Source organism: Delphinus delphis, chromosome 16 (genome assembly GCF_949987515.2).
Source record: "Delphinus delphis chromosome 16, mDelDel1.2, whole genome shotgun sequence".
Taxonomy (NCBI): domain Eukaryota; kingdom Metazoa; phylum Chordata; class Mammalia; order Artiodactyla; family Delphinidae; genus Delphinus; species Delphinus delphis.
In genome coordinates, this window is record NC_082698.1 from 32,745,805 (window position 1) to 32,757,575 (window position 11,771).

Sequence of the window (11,771 nt, forward strand, 5' to 3'; positions counted from 1 at the left end):
AAAATGAAGTATTTAGAAAACAGATTAGGTCTTCAACTCATAATATGTACAAAAAAAAAAAACTAACTTCAAATGAAAAGTTCATTGTAACTAAAAGCCTAAAAAGCTAAAAAACACAGTTAATCACAGAAAGTAGATAAAGAATACAAATTTAAAAGCTGTGTAAGTAATCACCAGGGCGGACACAGACCTATCTGGCATGTGGAAATTAAAATTTTCTGTACATTAAGGAACATGATAAACATTTCAAAAATGATATTTCATTAATATTTATATAGAGTATCCCATAGTAGGATAAACGTAATTCACTTGATTATGATTAACAAAGTCAGGTGAAAAGTTATAAAATGTGAAAGCATGATCTCAATTTGGGAAAAAACAAACAGAAGAAAAAAAACTAGAAAGCCATGAACCAAATATTGGACTTCTTTATTGTGCCTTTCTGTTTCCCAAATTATCCAAAATTAACTTGTATTATTTTAGAATCAGGAAAAAATGCTAGTTGAGAAAAACAGCATCAAATAACAATGATATGTTATAGTCTTAATTCATTAAGAAGTCTCAAATAAAAAAAAGACAAATGGACAAAGAAAGTGATTAAATAATTAACCGGGAGAGCACACTGATGAGATATCAATGTTTTATTGTTTCCAGTAATCAAAGAAATGCACATTCCAACTATGAAGTACCAAGTCCGGTATCTCTTATTGACATACCACTGGAAAGACTACTCTAGCACATCATTAGTTGAAGTGCAAATTGTTGCAACCTTTTTGGAGAGCATTTTGACAGTACATATTTCAAGCCTTTAAAAAAGTTCTTCACTTTTAGTAATTTCAGTTCTAGGACTCTGTGCTAAAGAAAGAATTACAGATCTAGGCAATGGAGAGTTAGAAAAAATTGGGGATCAACAACTAAATGCCCAACAAGAGGGGAATGGGTAAGCCCCTCCACAGTACCACATGACAGAATGAGACCCAAACACTGAAATCAAGGTTTGGAAACCTGTAATGGAGTGGGAACATCTTTTTTTTCTTTTTCTTTTTTCTTTTTTTTTTTTGTGGTACGTGGGTCTCTCACTGTTGTGGCCTCTCCCATTGCGGAGCACAGGCTCCGGACGCGCAGGCTCAGCGGCCATGGCTCACGGGCTCAGCCGCTCCGCGGCATGTGGGATCCTCCCGGAGCGGGGCACGAACCGGTGTCCCCTGCATCGGCAGGCGGACTCTCAACCACTGCATCACCAGGGAAGCCCTAGAGTGGGAACATCTTAATGATGGAATGTTAGGCAAAGAATGCAGGACTGAAAATTGTGTATTATGTATCTATACTATGGTTTTAATTTTGTTTGAAACAAACAAACCTCCCAGTTCTGCTTCTCCCCAGTCAGGCGGCTTTGGTCAAATCTTTGAGTCCCTGAGACCAATTTCTTCAACTCTAAAAGTGAGAAGGGAGGACTTCCCTGGCGGTCCAGTGGTTAAGACTCCGCGCTTCCCAACTTAAGTGTCCATCGACAGATGAATGGATAGAGAAGATGTGGCACATATATACAATGGAATGTTACTCAGCCATAAAAAGAAACAAAACTGAGTTATGTGCAGTGAGGTGGATGGACCTAGAGTCTGTCACACAGAGTGAAGTAAGTCAGAAAGAGAAAAACAAATACTGTATGCTAACACATATATATGGAATCTAAAAAAAAAAAATGGTTATGAAGAGCCTCGGGGCAGGACAGGAATAAAGACGCAGACGTAGAGAATGGACTTGAGGACATGGGGAGTGGGAAGGGTAAGGGGAGGGGGAAGGGTAAGCTGGGACGAAGTGAGAGAGTGGCATGGACTTATATATACTACCAAGTGCAAAGTGGATAGCTAGTGGGAAGCAGCCGCATAACACAGGGAGATCAGCTCAGTCCTTTGTGATTACCTAGAGGGGTGGGAGGGAGACGCAAGAGGGAAGAGATATGGGGATACATGTATATGTATAGCTGATTCACTTTGTTATAAAGCAGAAACTAACACACCATTGTAAAGCAATTATACCCCAATAAAGATGTTAAAAAAAATAAAAAAGAAAAAACTAAAAAAAAAAAAAAAAAAAGATGTTAAAAAAAGACTCTGTGCTTCCACTGCAGGGGGCATGGGTTTGATCCCTGCTCAGAGAACTAAGATCTCACATGCTGCAGGGCGTGGCCAAAGAAAAAAAGAAAACAAAAAAAAACAAGTAAAAGTGAGAGGGGAACATTTGGATCCCTCAATTTTCACTGTTGCATGACACAACATGTAATAAAAAAGTAATAAACAAATCATAAACAGATGCATAACGTCTGTATTAATAATTAAAAGATAGGGCTTCCCTGGTGGCGCAATGGTTGAGAGTCCGCCTGCCGATGCAGGGGACACGGGTTCGTGCCCCGGTCCGGGAAGATCCCACATGCCGTGGAGCGGCCAGGCCTGTGAGCCATGGCCGCTGAGCCTGCGCGTCCGGAGCCTGTGCTCCGCAACGGGAGAGGCCACAGCAGTGAGAGGCCCGTGTACCGCCAAAAACAAAACGAAACAAAACAAAAAAAGATAGAATATTAGTTGTTAAATTTTTGAATTAAAAATTCTTTTTTAATTAATTTTTTATTGAAGTATAGTTGATTTACAATATTGTGTTAGTTTCAGATGTACAACGCAGTTGATTCAATATTGTTACAGATTATACACCATACAAAGTTATTGTAAAATACTGACTATATTCCCTGTGCTGTACATTACATCCCTGTGACTTATTTATCTTATAACTGATAGTTTGTACCTCTTAATCACCTTCACCTATTTCGCTCCAACCCCTACCCATCTCCCGTGTGGTAGCCACTAGTTTGTTCTCTGTATCTGTGAGTCTGTTTCTGTTTTGTTATATTTATTCATCTGTTTTTAGATTTCACATATAAGTGATAACATACAGTATTTGCCTAAAAATTCTTTACTTTTAAACTAATAACTTAAACAAGTGGCATATTTTAGACCTTACTGCTTAGATAGTGATAATTCATTAGAAATAGGCCGCATGGCTAGAAATAAGCATGCTCTCTGATCCTCTGTAACTAATTTGATATGGGCTTGCCCGCCTGAGTCAGGAACACACTTCACCTGTTGTCAGCCATCCCATGACTTGGCACTGGTGAGGCCCTCAGTCAGCAAAGGGTAGTTTAGTCAAAATCCTAGATCTGAGAGATGCCCCAGAAGAACCTGCAAGGCTGTCTGACTGCTGTTGCACTGAGAGCGCAGGAATCATTTTTTGGAGTTCTTTTTACAAATTTATGTAGTTTCTGCACATAGCTCAAGAAGTTCTTGCCATCCCCTCAGATTCAAATAATATTTGAGCATATTTCTTTCACAACTGCCTGGAGCTTTACCAATCCCTCCCACTGTGAATTTTAGGACCCTGCTGGAGGCACGATGAAAGAATCCAGGCTGAGTTAGGGACTAATTAGCCTGCTGAGCAGCAGAGAAGTGAATCTGAGTTTGCTCAGACCACAGCAGTTACCAAAACTGCAGGCTGAATGAGGCTCACGCTCTATCCTGTCATCCAAATTCATTCTACCTTTGGGGGGAAAAAGGAATATAATTTCACGCCAAAAGCATTTAACTTCTGTGAATTTTATCCACCTCCCTGAGATTGACAAACCAGACTATCAGAGAATGCTTCAGTTCCTCCAGGCAAACAGATCATAGGTGAAAATATGTTCATCAATGAAATCTGAGTTCGTGTTGTTAATAATAACAAATGAATTGAAACTTTCTTTAGAAATGACAGTAACTTGAACTAACTCCAGTGATATCCAAATTAAACTGTGTTATATGATATTTTAATCCCAGATGTGTCTAGTAAGCACTTGGTCACATGTGTTTTTCCCAATGATTTTTTTTCCATTCTCTAGATTTTCCATAGTCAGTGATATTATATAGTTTAAACCTAAAATAAAGTCATCAAAACAGAGTCTTTCCTTGCTTCTGCCTCTTTCCTAATTCTGAATATAGCAGCATTACTGTTTAATTATTAAAATGTAGCTGTTCCTACAAAGCAATAAAATTCATAAATGCTAACCGCATTTTGTTATAGGTTTGAACTTGTGTGCACGTGTAATCAGCTCTTCTGAAGGAGACGTCCCAGTATTTTTATAAACGGAGCACATTTCACTGGGGCCACCACACAGCAGACCACTCAACGGAGCCAGCAGCAATGCCATCACTATGCAGATAATGGTACTGGCCAGCACTGCTCGACCAATAACCCATTCAAGCACAGCCACCCGGTTTATGTTTATTTTGTTTTGTTTTCTTAAGCCTTAAGGGTAGAGGGGAAAGGATGCAAGAGTATTAAGTCTGCCTTATAGACTCAACGTCGTGAAGAAGAAGCAAGGAGGAGACTGGGGTTCCACTCTGTCCCTCTCGTCCCAGGCCCCACAGATGGCGGGCAGGGGAGGAAAGAACAAATGTCCTGCAGCTCCTGAGAGCAGAGGGGACCCTCTTCCTTGCAGAGGCAGAGAGACATCAGAGACCTTGGGGAGGTGCGGCTGTGCACCCATGAGAAGCAGCCTTGTGTCACTGCACCTGAAGTCACCTGTGGTCAGGGACAATGGACATTTCAGTGGCAACCAGGCAGAGAGAGGAGTAACGGAGTAAGATCCCCAGCTGCACCGGGGGAGAGCACCACGGGAGAGCAGAACCCCGTGAAGAGATGATGCTAGATTCTCCTTCCGCCATTCCACTGGGAGACTCAGCCAGAATAAAAATGAGCCTAAGAGCCAGGATTTGTTGAATCCTAATTGTATATCAGGCGCTGTTCTAGGCCCTTTACACGAACGATCTCATTTATTAGGTGCTACCATTACCCCTCCCATTTAGTGAATGAGGACCCATTTAGTTTAGGCCTCAGCAGGACAAGTATTTTGCACGAGGTCACACAGATTGCATATAAACAGTGGAGCCAGGTAAACAAATCCAAGCAACCAGGCTCCAGATCCCCAACTTGTAAAAGGCAATTAGAGAAAATACAGCAAGTTCTATTTCCTGCACATCCAAGTCTTTGGGTGAAAGGTCATACACAGTGTGCCTTAACTTGGGGTCTAGGTTTTCTCAAACTTCTCTCTGTCTCTCTAGCAACAGAAGTGCCCTTTCATGCCAAATCTAAGGCAGGACCTCACTGTATAAATAAAATGAGTAAGAGCGGGCTGCTCATCAGAAGCGGGTTGAAGGGCTGAGATCTTCATCTGCCTGCATCTCCCTCACCTGACAGAGGCCCCGACACCCCGGGAGCACAGCTGGAAAATCAGTATCACTCTGAATTGTGAGCTTGAGAGACAAAAGCAGCACAGCTAGAAAGCCAACAACAGCCAGCTAAACCAAAGGAAAAGGAAGAAATAACCACCAGCCACCCTCCCAGCAGTCACAGAGGTACCTCACCATCCGGGCCCCGACACAAATCATCTCAAGTTTGAGCATTTGAAGGGCCAGAAGGAGGTGGAATTCAGGGCTGGAGCAGAGAGTCAGGAATGAGGCAAATCCAATAAACAGGCAGAGGTGGGAAGCGGAGCCAACAGGGCGCCGGGGCCAGCGGTCTGTGGTGAGTGAGCAGGGCTGCTGTAGGCACAGAGGTGGGAACCCGAGAGGGAGGCCAGCACAGGAACTGCTCCCAGAACCAGCGTCCTCCAGCTTCAAGCTGTCCACACATATTATATGAGATAGAAATGGCAAAAGCTTACCAAGTACTTTGATACACATGTTTCTTTTTTCTTTTCTTTCTTTCTTTTTTTTTTTTTTTTTTGGTGTATGGGGACTACATCACCCTCCTTCTTGCCTATTCAAAAACTGCTTTTTCCTTCTTTACAGTAACATACCACTCAGTGGCCAGTACTGTCAGCCTTAGCAGACAGAAATGCCTGCTTTGGGGAGTCATGTGGGTAACAATTAAGAGTCCCAGACTATGTGGATTCACATCCCAGCTCTAACCCGTACTAGCTGTGTAACCTTGGGCAAGTTACCTAACTTCTCAGTGCCTGAGTTTCGTCTTCTGTGATACGCAGATAATAAAAGTAAGAGAATTGCTGTGAGGATGACAGGTTAATACACACAAAGTAGTTAGAACTGTACCTAGCAAAGTTCAAACTAAATGCTAGCTATTACTGTTCTCTCATTTTGACAGCTTTCATTTCCCTCCTTACCACTTTCTGTTTTCTCTTCCATACTCTATTAGTTCCCTATTGCTGCTGTGACAAATTGCCACAAATGTAGTGGCTTAAACAATACACATTTGTTATCTTACAGTTCTGGAGGCCAGAAGTCTAAAATGGGTTGGCAGGGCTGACTTCCTTCTGGAGGCTCTAGGGAAGAATCTGTTTTCTTGCCTTTTCCAGCTCCTAGAGGCAGCCTGCATTCCTTGGCTCCTGACCCCTTCCTTACATTACCCCTACCTCCTGCTAGGGACTCTGATCCTCTTGTCTCCCTCTCATAAGGACCCCCTTGATTACACTGAGCCCACCCAGGTAATCCAGGATAACCCCTCATCTCAAAATCTTTCATTTAATCACATCTGTGAAGTTCCTTTTGACGTGTTAAGTAACATATTTACAGGTTCCAGGGATTAAAACTTAGACAACTTTGGGGGACCACTGGCATTATTCAACCTACCACACGTCTTTCCAAAGCCTAAAGTTGCATACTGGCAAGACTTAGGTAGGTCCAGAGGGAAAAGACAATATTAGTAACTAACGTTTTGAGCACTGACTATGTGCCTGGCACTATGCAAAGTGCTTTAGTGCATTATCTTACTTGGGCCTCAGAGCAACCCCGTAAAATTACTACCTCACAGAAAGGTTAACTTCTTGTCTAAGGTTGTACAACTAGTAGATGGCAAAGCTTATGTAAAACTAGGTAAATTTGACTCTAGAGCCCTTGTACTTGACCAAGAGTGCCTTGTCCCTACACCTTAAGCTATTATAACTGGAGTCACCATGACCACTAGGGGCCTTGGAGACTATGCCATGAGAGGTACACATGCTCAGGGGACACAGGCACATAGGGGTCCTGCAGAGTCCATGCTGTAAGGTCCACACAGATGGTGGAGCCTTCAGAACATCTTCTTACACTCAAAGGAGAAAGCCTGGGGTTACTAAAGAGTTTCTTCAAATGCAGATTTGGACCAAAAAGCCAAGAAGGGACCAGTTGGAGAGAGAAAGTGAGAAGTCCATTCCTGACCCCAGACCAGCCCTGCAGTTCTAATCAACCTCCCAGAAGAAGAGAGAACCTCACAGTCTTCCCTGGAGAGACTTCCAACTCAGAAGACCCAGATCCAGATTGATCCAGATCCTCTGAAACCCTACCAGGAAGTTTCAGAACCCCAGCTACTAACCAATTTAGCTATAGTCCTATCTGAAACTTTCCAATGAGGCAAGTTAAAGCTATTTGGATTCACTCAGCAGAAAAAGAGCCAGTCATTTGTTTTGGGTGATGAGCCCAGAGGTTGTTTCAGGAAAGCACAATGGTCAAGGGAACGGAGTCTGGAGCCGGCCTGCTCTGACTGAATCCCGGCCCTGGCACTTTCTTGCTCTGATTTCAAGCAAGTTACATGACCTTTTAGTTTCTCAGTTTTCCCATCTTCAAAAGGGGCATAGTAAGGGAGATCCATATGTCCTTATCCAAAATCAGAAGGTTTCTGGCTTTCGTAATGGTAAAACAGTACATGTGCCATATATTAAATAATGCTATAGGTGGGATCTGCAGCAAACATGTCCAATTGTTTCTGAAATTAAAATGTATAAATGTTCTTACCAGGCGAGAAAAATAAAGACCATAATAACCTCATGACCAAATTTTGTAGCCAAACTTATGAAAACCACAGTTTTGAGAGTTGTTGGTTTTTTTTCTTTGTTTGTTTGTTTTAACTTTGGAATTGCAGGTAAGGGATAACAGGTCTCTGGCATTTACCACCTAATGTTGTTAGGATTAAATGAAGTAACAGATGTAAAGTGCTTAGAACGTTGCCTGGCACGTAGTAAGCACTATATAAGTGTTAGCAACAACAACTACTATTATTATTCTCATCTAAATAGACTTGGTAGGGGACTATGAACAGGAAATTGTTAATTTATGACTAAATTTGATTTGTAAATTAGTACACTGGAGAGTAATAGTCATTAATCCTTTAGAACAATATCCTAGGGCAGATTTCTGAGATGATGGAAATGTTATATATCTCCCTTGTCCAGTACGGTAGCAACTAGCAACATGTAACAATCACTTGAAATGGGACTAATTTCATTTAATTCTAACTAACTTAAATTTAAATGCAAATAGCCCTATGTGGCTTGTGGCTACCCTACTGGACAGAGGGCCGAGTTCCAATCTGGCTCATGAAAACCTATTTAAGCCACAACACAGATGAATTACAGCATTAATAAAAACAAGCCTGAGTTCTATACCATGGGAGCAGAGAAGACCCCATGATGCTGAAGAGAGTTTTCTCTTCCTTCCTAGGCCCCATAGTTGGCCCATGGCAAAGTGCATCTTTGATATATTCTTCTTCTTTCTCTACTCCCCAGTTCCCCATCTCCAACTCTCCTCTTGGGGACCCCCACATAATTGGGCCACATGCTTCCCTAATCCCCCCCCATCAATACCTCCCAGCCCTTCTACAGCAGTATCATGCTCCCCAGCCACCTGCCTTCCCTCTCCCAACCAAATTCCCACTTGCTCAATGCCAAGATCTCAACCAAGTATCCAGAGGAAAGTAACTTGATCAAACAAATCCACACTCTAAGCAGTTACTGCTTTTTCTCACCTCTTCCCTACTACTCCTTCTGAATCCGAAGCTCTAAATTGTTGTGCTCCCCTGGACCCCTTCTCCCCACAAGCAGAGGGAGCCCAGGCAGAGAAAGAAGGAGTCCAGACCGAAGCAGTTGTTGTCCTCTACAGGCCGATTGCCAGCCAGGTGTGTGGAAGGCAGGCACTGCCAACACACATGTGCACAGCAGCCTCGCTCCCTGCAAATGTCTCCTCTTGCCCAGGCAGGGCAAGCATTCCCTGCTCTCTGCTTTGAAAACAGCAAGTACAATTCTTTTCAATTTTCCTTTATTCATTTAAAAATTTGTAGGTAACAAATTGCACATCAAATGAATTGTTTAAAATACACGACAAAAGCCCAGGGAAGACTGTGATTAAGAACAGTTGCAAATACAAAAAGAAAACCAACCACCTTCATCGGAATCTAGCTTCACCACAATGCACTGGAGCATGGAAATTTTAATGACACAGGTCAACCTTGGAGTACATCCAAGGAGCTTATGTTACTATAAGGACTGGAAGACTGTCCCTCCAGCTCTTACTTGATCCCCAGGCTTGGACCAAAGATGATTATTATGCATGGCTCCTAGGTATAAGGAAAATTTTCCCTGTGGGGCTGTAAATGGAGGACAATTTGAATGGTAAACATTATGTTCTTCTCTGAATCCTTTTGGTTATATTATCTCCTTTTCCAAAGTAGAGATTTGTATTGAAGAAACAAAGTCGTAACACTATTTCTAGAGGGCCTTCTAGGCGCAAGCTCTGTGCCAAGAAAGCCACAGTTAATTCCTTCAGTAGGGAAAATGAAACATCTACATAAATAACTCTCAAAGAACGCTGAGAGAAGAAAGGCTAGGGAGGTATTCAATAAAATGCTGCAGGCATCAGAGCTGGAGAATGTCGACTATTTGGGGCTGGGGTATCAGGGAAGGTCTCACAGCAGCAACAAAGACTTAGCTTGAAGGATGGTTAGGATTTAGAGTGGTAAAATGGAGCAGGAAGGGCACTCAGGAAGAGCAAAGGATGTTCTAGAAGACAGCATCATCAGGCATCCTTCAGCAACTATCCACGAAGACATGGCTACATACAGCATCCAGAGATAGTCCGCCACCCCTTCACCCCCAATGCCAACTGGCCCTGTAAGGGCATCTACAGGGTCACCTGCATCCACCTCCCAAGACAGGCTCTCAAAAATTCTTCCTGGTGGGGTAGAGCACTCTTGGCCTCGGCTGCATCCATTCTGCGGCAGTGGCTCCACCCTATCCCTACCAGGGCTTCCTACCAGAAACACAAGGAAATTCACTAATCCTGCAGAGATCTAAATGACCTACTGGCAAATTTTGCATGATGAAACTAAAATTAAGAACCATGTGGAAATAAAACTTTTCCATCAAGTGAATCCTACTTGACATCTATTGAGGGAGCTCCCTCTTTAAAATGAGGCTGCTAAAAATCTTTGAATGATGGATCTTTCTTACACTGAATAATTAGTTGAGTCAGCTGAACCAAGTGTTCTCATGGCTTAAATACCAGGCAAGATGTGCGGGGGGAACCGTAAATTTACACCGTGCATTTAACATTAGACACAAGAAAGACTTTTCCTTCTAGGTTATTCATTATCACAGCATTAGAGGACTTTAAGAAAAAAGACGTAGCCATTCTAGTTACCAGTGAAAGTGAGACCAGGTCCAATATTATATTTTCTAGGACCTGATGTAGCTAATCGCTCCAGGAACAATCTCTTGAGCACTTTCCGTGAAATACTGGCGGCTAGGGGGCCGCCTCAGCAAGAGCTTATACTTTTACTTCTTTGTACTGCACACACAAAATGCAGTGGAGACCCGAGGCAAACATTTGAAGGGGCGAAGGAAGCACTTAACAGGGTATCCTCCAGCCCATGTGAGGGCTGGCCCGCGCCCCCTTGAGAGTCGCCTGCCTCAGTTCTCCCCTGGGGAGGGGCGTAGCTACCTGTACTCCCGCCAGGTACGCGGAGTGAGGCTGCTGCCCCTGGCCGGATCTACTGGATTCAGAGATTAAAAGCCCATCTCTCCCCTTCTCCAAGCCTGAGGAACCGAGCCACAGAAACACCTCCTCACCTTTCCTCTTCTGGCCGGTCGCGCCGGAGTCCCCAAGTGCAGCGTCCCTCTGGGACGCGCCTGTCGCTGGCGGCGTCGGGTGTCCTCGCTACCGTGTGTCAGCGGCGGAGCGGACGACAGGAGCGCGCAGAGCCGGGCAAGTGCCCGGGAGGCAGAGCCCGGGTCGCGCCGCCCGCCTCCGCCGCCGCCGCCGCGCCCACCCGGTCCCGCGTCGTCGTGTGCGCCCCCGCCCGGCGCCGCTCCTTCGCTCCGCGCCCGCAGAGCTCTGCAAGCTGCCCGGACGGCGACGCGGGCGGCAGCGGAGCCCCCGCCCTGGGCCGGGCTTTCCCAGAACTCGCCCGCCCGGGGTGAGAGGCCGCGAGCGCCACCGCGGGCCGCCGGGCGGCCGGGGGCGCGGCCTGAGCTGGCCCCGCCCCCGGGCGCGGGCCGCGCTGAGAAGGCAGGCGCGAGGGGCGGACCCGCCGCCACCCACGCCCCGGCCGCCACCCACGCCCCGGCCGCCACCCACGCCCCGGCCGCCGGCTTCGCGAACCCAGCCCGGCCCCGGCCTCGGCCCCGACTTCAGCCTCGGCCCCCGGGGGCTGCCCAACGCCCGGGGAGCCGCAGCGGGAGCTGGCGAGAGCGCAGCGGGGTTGCCCGGCTCCGACTGGAGGTGGGGAACTCGGTCCACCTCAGGCCGCGGGAATTTAGTCTCACACTTTCCGCCAGGGACCGTCCGTGCTCGACACACACGGAAACCGAGGCTCTTGGAGGTTAAATTACTTGACCAAGGTTACTCTGGTAAGGGCAGCACCAAGTCACCCATCTGTTCGGTCATTCATCATTCAGATAGTTACTGTTGTGTGTGGCGCCG

At 45.3% G+C, this 11,771-nt stretch overlaps 1 protein-coding gene across 2 annotated transcripts in view; it reads right to left on the reverse strand.

Moving 5' to 3' along the window:
* PLCE1 (phospholipase C epsilon 1) overlaps positions 1–11,250 on the reverse strand; it is a 314,859-nt gene extending 303,609 nt beyond the window's left edge. For both annotated transcript variants that reach the window (XM_060034444.1, XM_060034443.1), the window contains exon 1: positions 10,919–11,250. The gene's annotated coding sequence lies outside the window, so the exon portion shown is untranslated. The remainder of the gene's footprint in view (positions 1–10,918) is intronic.
* Between the last annotated feature and the right edge of the window lie 521 nt (positions 11,251–11,771).